The 21,796-nt window shown below is 37.5% G+C and overlaps 1 protein-coding gene across 3 annotated transcripts in view; it reads right to left on the minus strand.

The window, feature by feature from the left end:
- Window positions 1-21,796, minus strand: part of LOC133536914 (potassium/sodium hyperpolarization-activated cyclic nucleotide-gated channel 4-like) — a 308,924-nt gene that overhangs the window by 124,219 nt on the left and 162,909 nt on the right. The gene's annotated exons all lie outside the window — the stretch shown is intronic.

Here is a 21,796-nt window from a genome sequence, read left to right on the forward strand (position 1 = left end):
TGGATTTGCCATAGACATGCTATTGATTAGCTATTTTACATTGGAATTTCAACACCTGTACATTTGGTAATCAAAACTACACCTAAAATGCATGTTAAAAATGGGGCTCATAACCTCCCTGCTTGGCACTCAGCATCAAGGGTTGGAATTGGGGGTTAAATCACCAGAATCATTCCCGGTATGGGTCTGGATGCGTCAAATGCAGAAGGTAATTTCAACACACCTAGTGTGTGTGTGACTATACATAAGTGGTACTTTAACTTTAACAATCAAAGAGTTGGTACACTGTAAACACTTTGTAGGGCTCAACAAAAGACAAGAAAGACACTCTCAGTTTAATGGCAACGACTACTTCCTGACTACGGTAAGACACTGTAACCTATCGAAGGTCTTGGAATTGCAACTGCATAAAACTTCTACTGTACAATACCTGCAAATTGAGACTCAGAAGTGTAATAAGTAAAATACCGGACAGCACAGTTATCAGTTCAGTGTAAAAAAAATTGTTATTAAACAATTTGCAACGGATAGCGGTATTTGTGACCTCATGATGCAGACGCTGGAGGTGACGTGCAAGTTAGAGGAGTCTTTATTTTTTTAAACATGGCAAAACCATACAGGACTCATGTTGTAAGCAAGCGCACGAGAAGCACAAGGAGAGCTGTGCCAGGTATTATATTATTATGTATTATTATGTATTTTACAATGTATGTATGTATTTTATTGTATTATGTATTTCGAAATAGACTGCTTTTATATTTCCTGTATTTTATATTATTACTTTGAACTGTTTTATATTTAAATTGTTTTTATCCTGTATAGCATCCTTGAGTACTCTGAAAAGCGCTATGCCAAATAAAATGTATCATTATTATTATTTATGTAGCAAAGCAAATCACAAAGGTAACAATTACCACCCTCACAAAAAGTGAAAAAAATGGTTAGCAAAAATCCACCACCAAGAAGTGAGGCTTACTTATAAAGCTCTCTGATTCGCGATCAAAAGCAGGTGAGTCTCCAGATCACTATTTAGAAGCAGGTGAGGGGAACGGCGCTCAGGAGCAGTGAGGAAATCACTGCAGGAAGACACCCACAGGAAGTGGAACCAAAATAAGAGCGCTAAACAGGAAATTAACCCAAAAAAACAAACAAGACATCGCCTGACTCTTCAGGTCAAGACACAATAACATTTATTAACACATGAACACACACATAAGTCCTGTTGAATAATATGATCGATTCCCAGGTACAAGGCTTTGATACCGTAAAACATATGGGTTCAAATGTGAAAGATACCCATCTCGAGTTACAAGACAAAACCTTTTTTTATTTTTTACAAAAAGAAAATTGTATTGATTAAAAATAAAAATACATTATCTGCTTGGTCCAAAAAGTTGTAATCTTACAAGATTTTAAGTCTATTATGATAAAACAATGTTGGGACCCTTATGAGAATAATATTATAATAGTCTGAAAAATACGTTAATTGGATGAATGACAACCCTATTCTCGTAAATGACTATGACATTTAGAACGTGCTATACGTTTACCAAACAATCTGTCACTCCTTATTCCCATTAAATCTTATACGTCTAGTCTCTTACGTGAATGAGCTAAATAATATTATTTGATATTTTACGGTAATGTGTTAATAATTACACACATAAGTCTCTCCTGAGTTTGAGTCGCACCCCCAGCCAAACTATGAAAAAAACTGCGACTTATAGTCTGAAAAATACGTTAATTGGATGAATGACAACCCTATTCTCGTAAATTACAGACTATAAGTCGCAGTTTTTTTTCATAGTTTGGCTGGGGGTGCGACTCAAACTCAGGAGAGACTTGTGTGTAATTATTAACACATTATCGTAAAATATCAAATAATATTATTTAGCTCATAGCACGTATAGCACGTTCTAAATGTCATAGTTATTTGAATGACTCTTAACATAATATGTTAACATACCAGGCAACTTCTCAGTTGGTTATTTATGCGTCATATAACGTACACTTATTCAGCTGGTTGTTCACTATTCTTTATTTATTTTAAATTGCTTTTCAAATGTCTATTCTTGGTGTTGGGTTTTATCAAATAGGTTTCCCCAAAAAATGTGACTTATACTCCATTGCGACTTATATATGTTTTTTCGGCAGGTCCGACTCATACTCCGGAGCGACTTAAACTCCGAAAAATACGGTATAAGTCATGCAAGAATGATAAGTTGCAAGTCCCAAAATGCCGCCTGATAGCTCAGCCTTTAGTGAACATTCAATATGTATAACTTAAAGGTCCTATATGTAATAATTTAATGTCAAGTCATCATAAAATGTCCCTGATATGTCGAAAGACATTAATAAACCATGTTTTTTTTTCCCCGAATACCTTTATAACTGATAACAGTAGTTTAGCCGGGATTTGCTCATTTCAAAATTTGATTTACAGCCCCAAAATATTGTTATTGTTTTCATTTCGATAGCCCGCCCTCCACCGTTTGACCAATTAAAAGGTATGTGATTGTCTCACATAAATGTTGCCAGTTACGCACCACCCTCTTCGTCGAGCTACTGCCACTGGTAAAGTTGCTAAATATGTCAGATCTTACTAAACCTAAAAGGCGCTGTTACGATTCTCAACATATTCATGACAATGCCCGGGCAAAAACAAGGATTTGTATGAGGGATGCGTAAATGCCTTACTTAATACCTCATTAAGGAGGAAATGAGCAAGTTTGGCGTCAGATGAAAAAATCTTCTCCGCCTTCAATCGTCTCCATCCTTCTTCCAACTATAATTCTGAAAATAATGTCAAATTAATTCTATGATCTTGTCTCACAAAGCTAGTATGTTTGGCAAGGCAAGGTAACTTTATTTATATAGCACGTGTCCAACAATTTTAAAATTGGACCAAAGTGCTTTACAGGTTAAAAAGCATAGAGCAAAAAAACTAAACACAACAAAGAACATAAACAATGCATAAGCTAAACAAGATCGTGCAAAATAAATATGGTGAAAGCGTACGGATAAAAAGTAAAATTGCAAGATAAAAATAATTAAATAATAATAGTGCAACAAATTGAAAAAAAAAAAATCAGTTTGTGCAACAAATACTTAGTATGCTAGCCTAGTCAATGACACATAGACATATAGGCTAACGGGGGAAATATATGCCCGTTAGCCTGTATGTCGATGTGTATTTGAACTGACAGGGCAAAATATATTTTCAACAAATAAAACCTATGTGGCTGTGGGTAGTGTCAGTGCCTATTTCGTTCTCAGTATGCTGATAAGCTGAGGAAATGTGTTCCAACATCAGCACAGCTAATTCCGGTTTCTGGTACTGTATCTGCATCTGACACATATGAGGTGGTATTTGCTTGGCACAATATGATGCATTACATGTAGAGATGTCCGATAATATCGGACTGACGATATTATCGGCCGATAAATGCTTTAAAATGTAATATCGGAAATTATCGGTATCGGTTTAAAAAAGTAAAATGTATTACTTTTTAAAACGCCCCTGTGTTCACAGACGTAGGAAGAAGTACAGAGCGCCAATAAACCTTAAAGGCACTGCCTTTGCGTGCCGGCCCAATCACATAATATCTACGGCGTTTCACACACACAAGTGAATGCATGCATGCTTCGTCAACAGCCATACAGGTCACACTGAGGGTGGCCGTATAAATAAATTTAATACTGTGACAAATATGCGCCACGCTGTGTACCCACACCAGACAAGAATGACAAACACATTTCGGGAAAACATCCGCACATTAACACAACAAACTGAACAGAACAAATATCCAGAACCCCTTGCAGCACTACAATATACACCCCCCACTACCCCCTACCCCAACAAACCCCGGCCAACCCCAACCCCCTCATGCTCTCTCAGGTAGAGCATGTCCCAAATTTCAAGCTGCTGTTTTGAGGCATGTTAAAAGAAATAATGCACTTTGTGACTTCAATAATAAATATGGCAGTGCCATGTTGGCATTTTTTTCCATAACTTGAGGTGATTTATTTTAGAAAACTTTTTTACATTGTTTAATGCATCCAGCCTGGCATCACAACAAAATTGGGCCTAATAATGAGTTAATTCCACGACTGTATTACGTATATTGGTAGATATCGGAATTGGTAATTAAGAGTTAGACAGTATCGGATATCAGTAAAAAAGTCATTATCGGACTTATGTAATTACATGTAATGACTTTCTACTTTGTGTATTGACATGGTATATGATTTATGAGTAACGTGTTTTTTGTGTAACGTGGGTTGGCTCATAGAATCGCACGCTGTGTGCGTGCATGGAATAGAATGCGGTGCGTCAGGTTGGATGTAACATGGAGCTATGTTGAACAATGTGGCGATCATTTTAATGTTGGCATTGGCTTGCCATCAATATAGGCCTGTGCGATATATAATAGATTATATATTATTATATATTAGGGTTGTACAGTATACCGGTGTTAGTATAATAAAGCGATACTAATGAATCATATTCGGTACTATACGGCCTCTAAAAACATTTTAACAGAAGTGTAGGTAGAAGCATTTAGGGCCCATCTTAAAATTCATTTGTATACTCTAGCCTTTAAATAGACCCCCCTTTTAAATCAGTTGATCTGCCGTTTCTTTTCTTTACTGCTCTGCACCCCCTCTCCCTCGTGAAGAGGGGGTGCACATCTCATTATCATCCCATTGGGTTGAGTTTTCCCTTGCCCTGATGTGGGATCTGAACAGAGGATGTTGTTGTGGCTTGTGCAGCCCTTTGAGACACTTGTGATTAAGGGCTATATAAATATACATTGATTGATTGATTGATTGATGTTAAAAGAGAAAGTAAGCAGATATTAACAGTAAATGAACAAAGAGATTAATGATTAATGTTCTACCAATTTGACAAAACAATAGATTTGAAAATCCATCCATCCATCCATTTTCTACCGCTTATTCCCTTTTGGGGTCGCGGGGGGGGGGCGCTGGCGCCTATCTCAGCTACAATCGGGCGGAAGGCGGGGTACACCCTGGACAAGTCGCCACCTCATGACACAATATATTACTGCATGTCAGCAGACTATATTAAGAGCCTTTGTTTGTTTACTTACTACTAAAAGACAAGTTGTCTTGTATGTTCACTATTATATTTAAGGACAAATTTGCAATAAGAAACATGTGTTAAATGTACCCTTTTTAGATTTTAGAAAAGCCAATAATACAATTTTTTGTGGTCCCTTTTATTTAGGAAAATATCAATAATTTTGGTACCAGTACCAAAATTAATCAAAAGTTATTTTAATTATTTTGTTAAAAAATAATTTTTATTAAATTAAAATATTGGTATCAGGACAACACTATTACATATAATTATTTTGATGGTTGTCCATGCGGTCATACTAGACATTTTAGCAGGGTGAAGCCAACAATCTGTCCCGACTCCCGAAGAAAATATTGCTGCATAACTTTACAAATACACTTGCCAAATCGACATCAGAAGAGTGTGACATAATTACTTGGTAAATCATCTTGCAAGAAGCATAAACGAGAGAAACCTACTGCGTAAAACTCGTCGATTGCTATTTGAAGTTCCTTGGAGTAGGATTCGGATTCGGCTGCTTATCTGGCAACCTCAGTCATGAACAGAGGTGGGTAGAGTAGCCAGAAATTGTACTCAAGTAAGAGTACAGTTACTTCAGAGATGTATTACTCAAGTAAAAGTAAGGAGTAGTCACCCAAATATTTACTTGAGTAAAAGTGAAAAGTATGTTGTGAAAAAACTACTCAGGTACTGAGTAACTGATGAAGTACCTGTTCCTTTATTGATGACGGCAACAAGTAATGCACAAAAACGTAAAAATAGCAATGAACAAATTCAGAGCCAGGAATATCTCTTAAGCAACTAAAATAATAATATATATTTGGTTTTACACTGTATTGGAAAAAAAAATTAAATTAATTTTTACCTTTGCAACCTCATTATACTGTTGACTAAGTTTTATATTCATAAATGTAAGTTTCTCAATACACGACCTGTTTTTTGTGCCTTTAAAAAAGATTTAGAACTCTACATTAAAACACTCTACCTCTAACAACCAAAAAGTTGTGAAAACAATGATGCTGTGTTCCAAATTTAAGTTATTTACTGAGATTGAATGAGCCTATGGCTTTGCCTTTTGTTATTATATATATATATATATATTTTTTTTTTTTTTGCATTCTATTTGAGTTACTTTGAATTTACAACCTCCTGGCGCTGTTTTGTACGGTCTTTACACTGTTTTGTTCTGTTTTTGTACTTTGATTATTATTTTCAACTGTTTGTAAATGTTAAAATTTATAAATAAAGGTTTCTAAAAAACAAAAAAAAAGTGTTCAGTTAATAATGTGACCATTAGAACTACATGTTCTACCATGAATTTATTAACGTGGACCCCGACTTAAACAAGTTGAAAAACGTATTCGGGTGTTACCATTTAGTGGTCAATTGTACGGAATATGAACTGAACTGTGCAATCTACTAATAAAAGAATCAATCAATCAAAACCGCCTGGCTCTGGTTGATTGGTGAAACGGAGTCAAACGTCACCAGTGACTGCATTTGATTAGTGAAACGCAGGCATGTGATAGATCCTACTTTGAAGGTCTGTCTCACAAACCAAAACAAACAAAGCGTGCATTAACAGATCGATGAAAATCAGTAGCGAGTAGCGAGCTGAATGTAGATAAACGGAGCGGAGTAAAAGTAGCGTTTCTTCTTTATAAATATACTTAAGTAAAAGTATGTTGCATTAAAACTACTCTTAGAAGTACAATTTATCCCAAAAGTTACTCAAGTAGATGTAACGGAGTAACTGTAGCGCGTTACTACCGCCCTCTGGTCTTGAAGAGTGTTAGGGGACTACAGAATTTTAGTACCATTTCTGGCCACATTACTACATATTAGAGATGCGCGGTTTGCGGTCACAGCCGCGGAGTCCGCGGTTAAACCGCGGGTCGGGGGGGGTGACATGACGAAAAAATAGATTTTAAATAGATTCGGGCGGGTGGCGGTTGAACCAATTTGGAAATGTATATTGTAATAATCCCAGGAATGTAGGCTCATAAAACTTCTTGGTTTGTCTTGTCTTTATTGCACAAGATGTAATACAACCACACAACAGCTCTCATGTCTCTAACGCTTTTCCCGGGACAACTCGAACTCTCACTTCCTGTCGATAACGTCACTTCCCTATCTTTCCCGGAAGTCCTGCCCCCCAGCCAAAGTCATTAGCTAACACCCCGTAGTCAGCCGCTACATTATACATAAATGTTATGTTGAAGAGGTTCATTTAGCCTATTGACGTGTATTTATTAATGGTTGATTTATACAGGCTAGTAAGGTAAAGTGTTGTACCTGACAAGTCTTGATGGTACAATCCATATATCACGTCACAGACAACGTCACGCTAACATCGCGTGACACCTCTGATGAAGGCTGCAGAAGCAAGGTACCCCAAACTTGTCAGGTACAACACTTTACCTTACTAGCCTATAGAAATCAACCATTTATAAATAGTTATATGTTGTTAACCACATACGAAAAACGAGCAGCACTCTTTGAAACAGTATGTGGGCATACTTTTATTTTGAAGTGTCTCGTTTGGTCTGTCGACGAATGTAAGGAAGCTACTTCCGGGTATGGCCAACGAGGTATTTGTCATTCGTTGGTATTTTACTTGGTAAAATGTTTGATCCACATGCTGTGCATGTCATTATTTTTAAGTTTTTAACGAGCTTTATTTATTACAGTTTTCACGGTGAATTTGAAGGAAAAGGAAGCCTTCAAATAAATAAATTCAAGAAAGCCATTGTGTCTGTGCTATTTGGAGGGAGTTACACTTTCTAACCTCACTAATGCCTTGCATTGTCTATATTAAATATATAAAAACGGGCGGGTGGCGGGCGGGTGTGGCTTAGAGGAAATGTTGGTTCGGGTGGGTGGCGGGTGGATGAGAACTTTAGTAATGCGGTTGCGGATGATATAATTGCATATCCGCGCATCTCTACTACATATGGCACCTTTAACAAGACAAAATGTAACTTTTTTAGACAAGGAGCATTGTTGGTCACGTTTGAACTGATTTGAATAGATTATTCCAGGATTAATGTCAGGATTTGGGGTTGAACCAGAAGGTGTCTTGGAGTCAAAAGGTCGCCGGTCTGATTTCCCCCCACTTTCACCAGATGCTGCCGTACCTGCACGTGCACACCCCTGCGCAAAACAGGTAAGGGAGGCTAAATTTAGCTAAACTGTGGAACGTCTCAAGGGACGGCGGTTGGCAACATCTGCCGTTTCTCGTGATGGAAGGCGAGGCGTAGGAAACACAAGCGAGAGCTCGGCATGTCAGCGAGGCATTGAGGCATGATGAACCAAATACATCATACCTTGAGCGATGTAACTACTCATGTGACATCTGTTCTGCACGCACAGCTGACTGGAAGCTGTACATTCCGCTCAAAAGTGTGGCCCGTTGTAATGTTTTCACAGCATTGATTGCGTTGGATTACTTGAATTATTCAGTCTGTGCTGTTCAGTGTCAGACTGTAACAAGTGCAGTCGGAGGAGGGAGACCTTTAGTCATGGCTTATACAATTTTCACACCTGCCTGATATAAGGGTTTGATTATAATCTCGGACGGTAGGCAGCTTTGAAAAAAATAATATTAGTGCTCTATCTACGTAGGTAAATTGCATGTGAACCCATGTTCAATTTTAGCTAAAAAAAAACCCACCATTGATAAGGCTGAGCTTTGTTTGAATTTGAACGGTTCCGGTTCCGACCGATTCTCAATTCTGATTCTCAAATAAATTCAGTTCAGTTCAGTTTATTACAAAAATGCATACGATACAATGTGATGCATGACGTATTTCGAGTTGTTTCATTACAGCACGTTCGAAAAGGAGTAGGAAGAAGCTGATCTTATTTAATCCTACCCCTTTTCATACCATAGCAATTTTATCCAATTTCCATGTTCTCTGTAACAGAACAGTGAACAAATAAATAAGAAATAAATACCGTAGGAAGCAAAAAATAGGAAAAAAATAAGGGTTTAAGATGTTCATCATATTTCTTGTTCTGTGTACTTAGTGAACACTTAAAATTGAACAGTCTCTTAAACTGAATCATATTGCTGCTTGATTTGATTTATTTGGTTAATCCATTCCATGATTTAATTCCACATACTGATATGCTAAAAGTTTTAAGTGTTGTAGGAGCATACAAATGTTTTAAAATAGATGTTCCTCCAATGTTATATTTCTCCTCTTTCGTTGAGAAGAATTGTTGTACATTCTTGGGTAGCAGGTTGTAGTTAGCTTTGAACATAATTTTAGCCGTTTGCAAATGCACCAAATCGTTGAATTTCAATAATTGTGATTTAATAAATGTGTTTGTATGTCCTCTATATCAGTGTTTTTCAACCACTCTGGTGTGCCGTGGGAGATTATGTAATTTCACCTATTTGGGTTAAAAATATTTTTTGCAAACCAGTAATAATCTGCAAACGTGCCGTTGTTGAGTGTCGGTGCTGTCTAGAGATCGGCAAAGTAACCATGTTATACTCTTTCATATCAGTAGGAGGCAGCAAGTAGCTAATTGCTTTGTAGATGTCGGGAACATGGTTTGTTGTGATCACATTATGCAGACGACAGTGTGCAGGTGAAAAGGTATCTAATGCTTTAACAAAAAACAAACAAAAGGTGAGTTCCGCTAAAAAAAAGCATTGAAGCTTAAAACTGAAGTAGTTGCAAAGTAAACAAAAACAGAACGCTGGACGACAGCAAAGACTTACAGCGTGTGGAGCAGACAGCGTCCACAAAGTACATCCGAACATGACATGACAATCAACAATGTCCCCGGAAAGAAGGATAGCGACAACTTAAATAGTACTGATTGCTAAAACAAAGCAGGTGAGGGGGAATAGCGCTGAAGGAAGACATGAAACTGCAACAGGAAACTACCAACAAAACAAGAAAAGCCAAAATAGGAGCACAAGACAAGACATAAAACACTACACACAGGAAGACACCAAAAAACTCCAAATAGGTCACGGCATAATGTGACAGGTCGTGACAGTACACCTACTTTGAGACAAGGGTTATAGCGATGCCTGGTTGTTTAAGGTTTAAATTTACAGTATATCCAACACTTGCGAAAACAACTTTATATTGTCAATATCGGCAACTGAGTTTCATTTTTTAATGTTTTCCGCTAGTTGTGTGCCGCCGCATTTTTTCAATAAAAAAAATGTGCCTTGGCTCAAAAAAGGTTGAAAAACACTGCTCTATATCCGACATTATGTATTATTTTAACTGATCCTTATTGTAACACAGTTAGTGAATAAAGCGCACATTTGTAGTTGTTTACCCACATTTCTACACATTAACTCAGAAACAGTAACACTAGTGAGGAGTACAGAATATGAAGTGATTTTTGCTCCACAACATGTTTTGCTTTTTTTTTATTATTGATGTGTTTCTTGCTACCTTGTGTTGTATATTTTTACATAATGTTTCCAGTTTATTTTATCATCTATTATTACACCCCAAAGTGTGTTTTCTTTTACCCTTTCAACATTTGCTCCGTTTATCTGCATTTGTGTTTGACTTTCCCTTCTACTGTTACCCATCCATCCATCCATTTTCTACCGCTTATTCCCTTTTGGGGTCGCGGGGGGCGCTGGCGCCTATCTCAGCTACAATCGGGCGGAAGGCGGGGTACACCCTGGACAAGTCGCCACCTCATCGCAGTCTACTGTTACCAAATAGCATTATTTTGGTTTTACTGAGATTCAAAAGATCTGTGTTTTTGTCAATCCATCTTTTCAATTTGTTAATTTCTTCTGTTATTATTTCTCTTAACTTTTGTGTGTTCTCACCTGAACAAAACAGAGTTGTGTCCGCTGCAAATAATACAAACGTTAAGTCCTTTGTAACTTAACGAATGTTGTTTGTGTAGAGATTGTACAATTTTGGGGTTATCATAATGGATTGCATGAAATTATAAATAATTTGAATTCCTTATCTCCTAGAAAAATACTTGTCTGATTGAGAAAAAAGAAGCTGAAAATAAAATTATAAAGAGATTATAGAAAAATACATTGTCAATAATGTATATATTTACCTTTTCAGACTTCTGAAAACTGTCCGTGTTCTGCTTCTTTTTTGTTTGGTGGGCAATTCTTTTTCGTTGGTTTTCTTTGTCGTTGGTGGTTAATTATTCTTTGATTTTTGGTGTAAATTTCTCCTTTGTTGTTTGGCGGCTTTTTTTGGGGGGCGTTCAGCGGCTGATTTTTATTTTTGGGGAACGTTATTTCTTCTTTGTTGTTTCTATTTGTCTAACGGCTATTTGTCTGTTGTTCGGCGGCTATTTCTTCTTATATTTTTAGCGACTACTTTTTCTTCATTGTTGGCGACTATTTCTTTGTTGCCGGAGGCTATTTCTTCTTTGTTGGTGGCTGATATTTCTTCATGCATCATAATAAAGCTCAGCATACTGATATTACGTTCAATGGTTAAGGATTCTTCTTCATTTTACCTTTGTAACACCAACACTTGTCGAGTTACAACGGATTACAACCTTAACTGATTACATTTAGCGAAAAAATACAATCTGCACGTATTTAGATGAGATTTTATTTATATTGCTGCCAAACACCTGAATCTGAAATCTGGTTTAAATTTCAGAAAATGCAGCTCCTGTCCTTACATATAAATAGCAGATTTGTTCAAATACAATATAATTGTCCACACATTAGCCCCCATTTTTAACGATCAAAATGTGTGTTATTAAATTTTTTTTTAAGTTTAAATCATGCATGTTCAGCTAATTGTAGACTCTAATTTGTCAATAGGTGTGGTTGCTTGTCTTCTTTATATGTGCATTCTGACAAAGCCTATCCCGCCTCTTGCCCTCAAAGTCAGCTCGGTCAGGCTCCAGCTCACTCCAGACCCTGAACTGGAGTAATTACGTATTCAAAAATTAATGAAAAACATAATTTAGACAAAACAACACATCCAATAACGGTTTCTCCAAAAGCTTTTCTACTTTTTTGAGTCCACATAGCCCAAGGGTACGGCAACCCAAAATGTTGAAAAAACTATATTGGACCAAAAATACTAAAAAAAAAAAAAAAAAATCTGTCTGGAGCCTCAAAAAAATTCAAGCCTCATATAAGTGTTAAAATTAAGGTAACATGATGTAGGTGCCTGTGTTAGCTTTATTAAACTATTATCAAAATGAATATGTGTTGCAGGCTGATCAAATCATCGCCAACAGAAATGTTGAAATGTGATATTTATTCTACACATTTTTACAACATTGGAAAACATTACTAAAACGGAGGCTTTTCAGAGGGTGTGATAACTCCTAGAAATGATTGGTTTAGAATGGCCAAAGGTAAAAATATGTGTGTTCAAGTTAAATAGCATGTTAGCATTGATTAGCTTGCAGTCATGCAGTGACCAAACACGTCTGATTGGCACTCCACACAAGTCGATAACATCAACAAAGCTCACCTTTGTGGATTCACGCAAAGCATAAAACGTTTGATGGACAAATAGAGACAATGAAGAAGTGGCGTAAAACCATACTTGCCAACACTCCCGATTTTCCCGGGAGAGTACCGAATTTCAGTGCCCCTCACGAAACTCTCCCGGGGCAACCATTCTCACGAATTTCTCCCAATTTCCACACGGACAATAATATTGCTACACCATCCTTCACTGGGCACCATTTCCGGCCGGACAGTTATAACGGTTACACATCGAAGTCAAGCACGGCAATCAGAACAAAAGAAGAAGACAAAGCAGAAGAAGAGACCTGGCGATGATGAGTAATAGGAAGAAGTACGCTTGCAAATGATTGGAAATAAGAATTTCAGTTCATCCAGGACAGCTCGAAGGGGAAGGAGTATGCTGCCTACAAATTTTGTAGATCAGATTTCTCCATTGAACACGGTGGCCGGAATGATATTGTCACTCATTAACGGTATTATGGGCCAGTATTATGAGCCACCTTGCAAAATGGAGACGGGAGAGTATAACTTATGCCGAGACAAAGATGGTTATGCTGATATCTACAAGCAACATCCCGTTCTCATCTGCAGATGTTTTCAACAAATCCGTAAAGGATATGTTCCCGGATTCAGAGATCGCTCGCCAGTATGCAAATGGTACAACAAAGGCTACTCAAATAGTGTAAGGTGAGTGTATAGGGTTGCCACCCGTTCCTTATAAAACGGAGCCGTCCCTTATTTTAAGATAAAAGTATTAATTTTATTATATATATATATATATATATATATATATATATATATATATATATATATATATATATATATACACACACACACATTTAAAATAAATATATGAACATCAGTGAATTACAGATATATGAGTGTGTGTGTGTGAGTGTATATAATAAAATATATATTTGTATGTATATACATACATATACGTATGTATGTATGTATGTATGTATGTATGTATGTATGTATGTATGTATGTATATATATATATATATATATATATATATATATATATATATATATATATATATATATACAAACCCCGTTTCCATAAGAGTTGGGAAATTGTGTTAGATGTAAATATAAACGGAATACAATGATTTGCAAATCCTTTTCACCCCATATTCAGTTGAATGCACTACAAAGACTAGATATTTGATGCTCAAACTCATAAACTTGATTTTTATTTTTTTTGCAAATAATAACAAACATACAATTTCATGGTTGCAATATGTGCCAAAGTAGTTGGGAAAGGGCATATTCACCACTGTGTTACATCACCTTTTCTTTTAACAACACTCAATAAAAGTTTGGGAACTGAGGAAACTAATTGTTGAAGCTCTGAACTTTGAATTCTTTCTCATTCTTGTTTTATGTAGAGCTTCAGTCGTTCAACAGTCCGGGGTCTCCACTGTCGTATTTTACGCTTCATAATGCGCCACACATTTTCGATAAGAGAAAGATCTGGACTGCACACGGGCCAGGAAAGTACCCACACTCTTTTACTAGGAAACCACGCTGTTATAACACGTGGCTTGGCATTGTCTTGCTGAAATAAGCAGGGGCGTCCATGATAACGTTGCTTGGATGACAACATATGTTGCTCCAAAACCTTTATGGACCATTCAGCATTAATGGTGCCTTCACAGATATGTAAGTAACCCATGCATTGGGTTCTAATACACCCCCATACCATCACAGATGCTGGCTTTTGAACTTCGCGCCCATAACAATCCGGATGGTTATTCTCCTTTTTGTTCTGGAGGATACCACGTCCTCTGTTTCCAAATATAATTTCAAATGTGTAATCGTCAGACCAAAGAAAACCTTTCCACTTTGCATCAGTCCATCTTAGATGAGCCCGGGCCCAGCGAAGCCAGCAACATTCCTTCTTGTTGTCGATAAATGGGTTTTGCTTTGCTTAGCAGAGTTTTAACTTGCACTTACAGATGTAGCAACCAACTGTAGTTACTGACAGTTGTTTTATGAAGTGTTCTTGAGCCCATGCGGTGATATCCAGTACACACTGATGTCTTTTTTTGATGCAGTACCGCCTGAGGGAACAACGGTCCATAATATTATCGCTTACGTGCAGTGATTTCTTCAGATTCTCTGAACCTTTTGATGATTTTACGGACCGTATATGATAAAATCCCTACATTCCCTGCAATAGCTCGTTGAAAAATGTTGTTCTAAAACCGTTCGACAATTTGCTTACAAATTGGTGACCCTCGCCCCATCCTTGTTTGTGAATTACATAGCATTTCATGGAAGCTGCTTTTGTACCCAATCATGGAACCCACCTGTACCCAATTAGCCTGCACACCTGTGGGATGTTCCAAATAAGTGTTTGATGAGCATTCCTCAACTTTATCAGTATTTATTGTCACCTTTCCCAACTTATTTGTCATTTGTCACATGTTGCTGGTATCAAACTCTAAAGTTAATGATTATTTGTAAAAAAAAAAAAAAAAAAAAAAGGTTTATCAATTTGAACATCAAATATTTTCTCTTTGTAGCATATTCAATTGAATATGGGTTGAAAATGATTTGCAAATCAACGTATTCCATTTATATTTACTTCCAAAACAATTTCCCGACTCATGTGGAAACGAGGTTTGTATATACCCCCCAACGGGCCTTTTGAATATCTCCCTAATTCCTAGGTTTTAAGGTTGGCAAGTATGCGTAAAACACATATTTCTGGGAGAGCAGCAAGTAAAGTTGTACATGTGAACAAACTACGGTGCGTTCAAGGACTTCCGAAATTAGGACAAATTGATGCGTGCCAAGTACTCTCATCAGTGAAGCATGTTTAAAGGCCTACTGGAACCCACTACTACCGACCACGCAGTTTGATAGTTTATATATCAATGATGAAATATTAACATTGCAACACATGCCAATACGGCCTTTGTAGTTTACTAAATTGCAATTTTAAATTTCCCGCGAAGTGTCCTGTTGAAAACGCCGCGGAATGCTGACGTGTACGCGTGATGTAACGGACTGTTAGGAAATTTTAGCGCTGCGCACACACACAGCTAAAAGTCGTCTGCTTTAACCGCATAATCACACAGTATTTTGGACATCTGTGTTGCTGAATCTTTTGCAATTTGTTCAATTAATAATGGAGAAGTCAAAGTAGAAAGATGGAGTTGAGAAGCTTTCGCATTTAGCCACACAATCACACGGTAATCCCTTGTTTAAAATTCCCGGAGGTGAAACTTTACTATGGATCAGAGCGGTCAAGCAAACATGGATCCCGACCAAATGTCAACCAGCAGTTTTCGGTAAGAAAATTGTGGTAAATAGAGAGATCAGCTGAGCTGCCGTCGACTTCCATCAGACACTGGCCTCAAGACACCCGTGGATACACCCTTCCAACTATCAGGTACTATTAAACTCACTAAAACACTAGCAACATAATAGAAAGATAAGGGATTTCCCAAAATTATCCTAGTAAGTGTGTCTAAAAACATCTGAATCCGTCCCAATGCAATGGCGTTTTTTTTTTGTTTTTTTTTCTAGTCCGTCGCTTTCAATATCCTCAAACACGAATCTTTCATCCTCGCTCAAATTAATGGGGAAATTGTCGCTTTCTCGGTCCGAATAGCTCTTTTTGTTGGAGGCTCTCAATAAAAACAATGTGAGGATGTGAGGAGCCATCACACGGGTGACGTCAGCATCTGCGACTTCCGGTAAAAGCAGGGCTTTTCTGTTAGCGACCAAAAGTTGCGAACTTTATCTTGGATGTTCTCTACTAAATCCTTTCAGCAAAAATGGCAATATCGCGAAATGATCAAGTATGACACATAGAATGGACCTGCTATCCCTGTTTAAATTAGAAAATCTCATTTCAGTAGGCTTTTAAGGTAAACAGCGGGATTTCTAACAATTAGGAAGGTTTGTGTCATGTTTGTCCTCCTACAGAAACCATGTTAAAACAAAAACATATAATTTTTATCCTCATCTTTTTCCATTTTTGTACATTTTTGAAAAATCTCCAGGGAGCCACTGGGGCGATTGTAATCAGATTTAAGGGCTGTCTACTGGGTCGAAACCAATAAGCCTATTCAATGTGTGTGGTCTTTGTTCCAGAACCTTTTTAGTTCCCCAGTGACGAGTAACAGACAGCACACAATCACCCCAACGTTGCCCTATTGATGCAGACCTCAGTGCTTATATTGATAAGCCATCAGCAAGGTAGGCACTCTCCTCAGTAGCATTCTTCCAGGTTAAATATACAGAGATTTATTGGTATGTTCCGGCAAGGGGAATGGCGCTCTCAGTGATGTGCGATCAATCGGCGGGCGATGGCTCCAGGTTTCAGGAGCGTGGGCGATAAAACACGGTGGCTGCACGGCTGATTTAGTGGCATGTCGGCCGGTATGAGGCCTGCCTCTATAAGGGGAAACATGTTGGACCCTATTATGAGGTAGGCTCCGACATAACAATGCAGCTAAATGAACGAACGGCTTGAGAATGGAGATGTCAATATGTCTACTCGCATTAGATAAGGAGCGTCTCCCCAGCCATTCAATGCCTCTCGCATTTCACAAAGGGGAATACAGCGGGAAATGGCCCAACACATAATATCAGTCTCATCATCATCATCATAACTATAACATGCAAAATGTCGCTGAGCCACAATACTACAGCAACAAATGAAATAGGGACTAAAAAGCGTGCTTATTATTATTACTTATATTATATAATAGGATATATTACCATTGTATAGTAGATAGTATTCAAATATGTCTCCAAGTTAGGGGGCAACCTCAAAGCAATCTGATAAGACATATAATGTGGCAAAATATCATAATTTTATGTAAGTACTAATGAGATTAATTATTACTATTATTGCTATTTACTGTTATCATTATTATTATTGTCATTAATTCATTATTTATATAATTCAATTAATTTTAAATAAAATTACGATTCAATAAAATCTGAAAATTGGGCTAAAAATAATAATAATAATAATAATAACAGCAGTGCCTTCTGTCCATAGTGTTTTTTATTAGGTCAAAATGAAAAATAATGAATATGAGTCCATCCATCTATCCCTTTTAAGGTCGCGGGGGGTGCTGGAGCCTATCTCAGCTGCATTCTGGCGGAAGGCGGGCTACACCCTGGACAAGTCGCCATCTCATCGCAGGGCCAACACAGACAGACAGACAACATTCACACTCACATTCACACTCTAGGGCCAATTTAGTGTTGCCAATCAACCTATCCCCAGGTGCATGTGTTTGGAAGTGGGAGGAAGCCGGAGAACCCGGAGGGAACCCACGCAGTCAAGGGGAGAACATGCAAACTCCACACAGAAAGCTCCCGATCCCACGGTTGAATACATTCCTTACTTGTTTCAATTATTGTACTTATTATTATTATTATTTTTTTTTTTTTTGTAATTATTATTATTGTTACTATTATTGAGATAACAAATGTGAATACCGTATTTTCCGCACTATAAGGCTCACCTAAAAACCTAAGATTTTCTCAAAAGCTTACAGTGCGCCTTATAATCCGAGGCGCCTTATATATGGACCAATATTGAGCCACAACAGGTCTCACAACTACGGTAAGCAGCCACCGATTTCATTTTCCCCCACAGGAGAAGAAGCGCACGATGCATGCTGGGATATATGACTGTACCAGGCCGTGCCGTTTCATTTCCATTTGCGTGTTTATGTAAAGACCCAAAAATGGCTCCTATTGAGAGATATGATTTCAGGAAAGCAGGAATTGTCACTGAACTGCTAGACAACAGCAGCGACACTGACTCCATTAACGACGTCTTGAAATAGAGCAAAGCAATAACAATATATCGATAACTCAACGTTGCTCAAACGTCAACGTCACACAACACAACACACAAAATAAACATGTAATGATCACTTTATTAAGTTATTCCTCATCCACGAATCCCTCGAATTCTTCTTAAACATGCCACTAGAGGTCTCGCAACTACGGTAATCCGCAGTCTACCTTATTTTCGTCCGTAGAAGAACAAGTGCGCTTCTTCTTCTACGGTAAGCAGAAAAAAAAGCGCGCGGTACATGCTGGGATATATGACTACGGGAGGCGTGCCGAGTTTAAACTCAAGGCGATCAGTCACACAGTAGAAGACGGGAATAGAGCAGCAGCGAGAGAATTTAACATTAACAGCAGCGACACTGACTCGTTTAATGACGACTTCGACGAGACGGAGCCGGGCATGTTGGATGCCGTATTCGACCAACTGTTTGATTCGAACACTGAAGAAGAAGAATTTGAGGGATTCGTGGATGAGGAATAACTTAATAATGTGAGCTTTACATGTTTATTTTGTGTGTTGTGTTGTGTGACATTATCGTTTGAGCAACGTTGGGTTATTGATATATTATTGCTTTGCACTATTTTGAGTGTTACTAAATTGGGATTGCACTAACGTTTGATTTACCGTAACAGTATCAGACTGTTTTTTACGTGTTTATTGAATCGGGGAAAATAATAAAACAGCTGTTTATTCATTTTGGGAGTGAAAGGAGTTGTCAGAAAGCTGGTTTGTAATCTATTAATAAAGTTTGACTGACCTATCTGACTGTTTTGTTGACATTCCCTTTAGCGCAGCTCTATCTAAAGGATGCATAACGTAACCCCAGCCTCTACTGTAGCATCTATTCTATGCGCCTTATAATGCGGTGCACCTTATATAAGAACAAAATATCAAAATAGGCCATTCGTTGAAGGTGCGCCTTACAATCCGGTGAGCCTTATAGTCCGGTGCACCTTATAGTGTGGAAAATACGGTATATGTCTTTATTTTCAACTAATGCATTTTATCATTTATATTATTTATTAATAGTATTATTAAATTAATTAATTGAAATTAAAATTCAACATAATACTATTACTTCTACTAGCGCAATGATAACTACTACTATGATACTTTTTTATGGACTCATTGTATATTTATTGTTCTATTAATCAACTCCTGGTATTTTAGCTACAAAAACACATTGTATTTTGTTGTATTATTGATTAAAGATTACATATTTTTTGGTATATTTACTATAAATATTGGGGCTGGGAAGGGCCGTAACTACAATTTGACAAATACCACGGTCATAAATTGGTGGGTCAAGAGGAGCCTTGAAAGGCAGAAATCATATGTGTCTCAGCACCATAGAAATAATATTAACTTGAGCAGCATGAAACATTTCAAGAAATAACAAAAGCTTTCCATTTGAGGTGGAACTATCACGTGTTACATTATCTAACATTTTTGACAATCAGCGTTATTTTCAAACAGCCCACTTTTTTAGTAATATGCTGAAGCTTTGCGTAACAGACGATTTGAATACCATTAAAACATAAATGTAAGACCATTATATAGTTTAAATAGATAGATAGATAGATAGATAGATAGATAGATAGATAGATAGATAGATAGATAAATAGTACTTTGATTCCTTCAGGAGAGTTCTCTCAGGAAAGTTTCAACTATGACCGGGGATCAAACCTACGACCTTCTGTTTAGCAACTAAGTATCGATGACATGTGCCACGAAAGCTACCGGAAGTGACCATGACTTTTGTGTCCTCAGTGGTAGTTACGGCCATGGCGCTGTGTTGCCTGGAGTTTTTAAAGCCATTTTTTCCACCGTAGGAACCTGTACAGGAACTTTCCATTTACCCTGGTGAAGGAAATAACCCCCTACGTTCACACCAAAAAATACCCAGGTGTTGTTGATGTTGAGGTGGGGGGGTATATATGTTCAAGTATTTCTTATACTATATATATATATATACATATATATATATATACATATATATATATATATATATATATATATATATATATATATATATATATATATATATATATATATATATATATATATATATATATATATATATATAATCCGTTCATGAATGAGTACATCCGTTCGGCCAACGTGTTCAATGGAGAAGTCTGATCTACAAAATTTGCAGGCAGCATACTCTTTCCACTTCAAGCTATCCTGAATGAACTGAAATATTTTTTTCCAATCATTTTGGAACTTGCAAGTGTTTTTCTTATTCTTACTCGTCATCGCCATGTCTCTTCTTCGTTCTTCTGCTTCGTCTCTGTTATGTTTTTGGGCATTACTACTTGCTCTAGTTTTGAAGCAATGCATGATGGGAATACGGATGTTGTGTGTCAGTAAATTAACGTGCCAGCTGGAAAAAACACATGCTGAGAAATAACTCCTTGCATGCCTATTTTGTGGGTGTAGATATGGACCTATGGATAACAGAGACATATATAATTGTCTCCTTTTCAAGTGAGAGAGGACGCTAAAGGCAGTGCTTTTAAGACACGCCCCAAATATTGTTGTCCGGGTGGAAATCGGGAGAAATTCAGGAGAATGGTTACCTCGGGAGATTTTCGGGAGGGGCACTGAAATTCGGGAGTCTCTCGGGGAAATCGTAAGGGTTGGCAAGTATGCATTAAGCACTTGAATGAAAATGAAGGAGGGAATTAAGCGGTAGGAAATGGATGGATGGATGGATAGATGGAATTATGACAGCTCATACTACTATATTTGCGTTTTTTGTTCATATTTTTATTTTATTAAAGTCAAAGTCATCGATACTGCTACGTGTATTAAAGGTCTACTGAAACCCACTACTACGACCACCATATCAATGATGAAATATTAACATTGCAACACATGCCAATACGGCCGGTTTAGTTTACTAAATTACAATTTTAAATTTCCCGCGGAGTTTTTTGTTGAAAACGTCGCGGAATGATTACGTGTATGATGACGCGTCCGTGTGACGTTTCGGGTTGGAGGGGACATATTAACGCAGCACAACAAGCGGCTAAAAGTTGTCTCTTTTCATCGCGCAAATACACAGTATTCTAGACATATGTGTTGCTGAATCTTCTGCAATTTGTTCAATTAATAATGGAGAAGTCAAAGTAGAAAGACGGAGGTGGGAAGCTTTAGCCTTTAGCCACACAAACACACAGTATTTCCTTGTTTAAAATTCCCGGAGGTGAAGCTTTACTATGGATCAGAGCGGTCAAGCGAACATGGATCCCAACTACATCTCAACCGGCAGTTTTCAGTGAGAAAATTGTGGAAATAAGTCGCCTCTTACCGGAGATCAGCGGAGCTTCTGTCGTGCTGAAGCTGCCGTGACTAATTCCCTCAGAGACTGGCGTCAAGACACCCGTGGACACAC

The sequence above is a fragment of the Nerophis ophidion genome, linkage group LG02 (assembly GCF_033978795.1).
Source record: "Nerophis ophidion isolate RoL-2023_Sa linkage group LG02, RoL_Noph_v1.0, whole genome shotgun sequence".
NCBI lineage: Eukaryota > Metazoa > Chordata > Actinopteri > Syngnathiformes > Syngnathidae > Nerophis > Nerophis ophidion.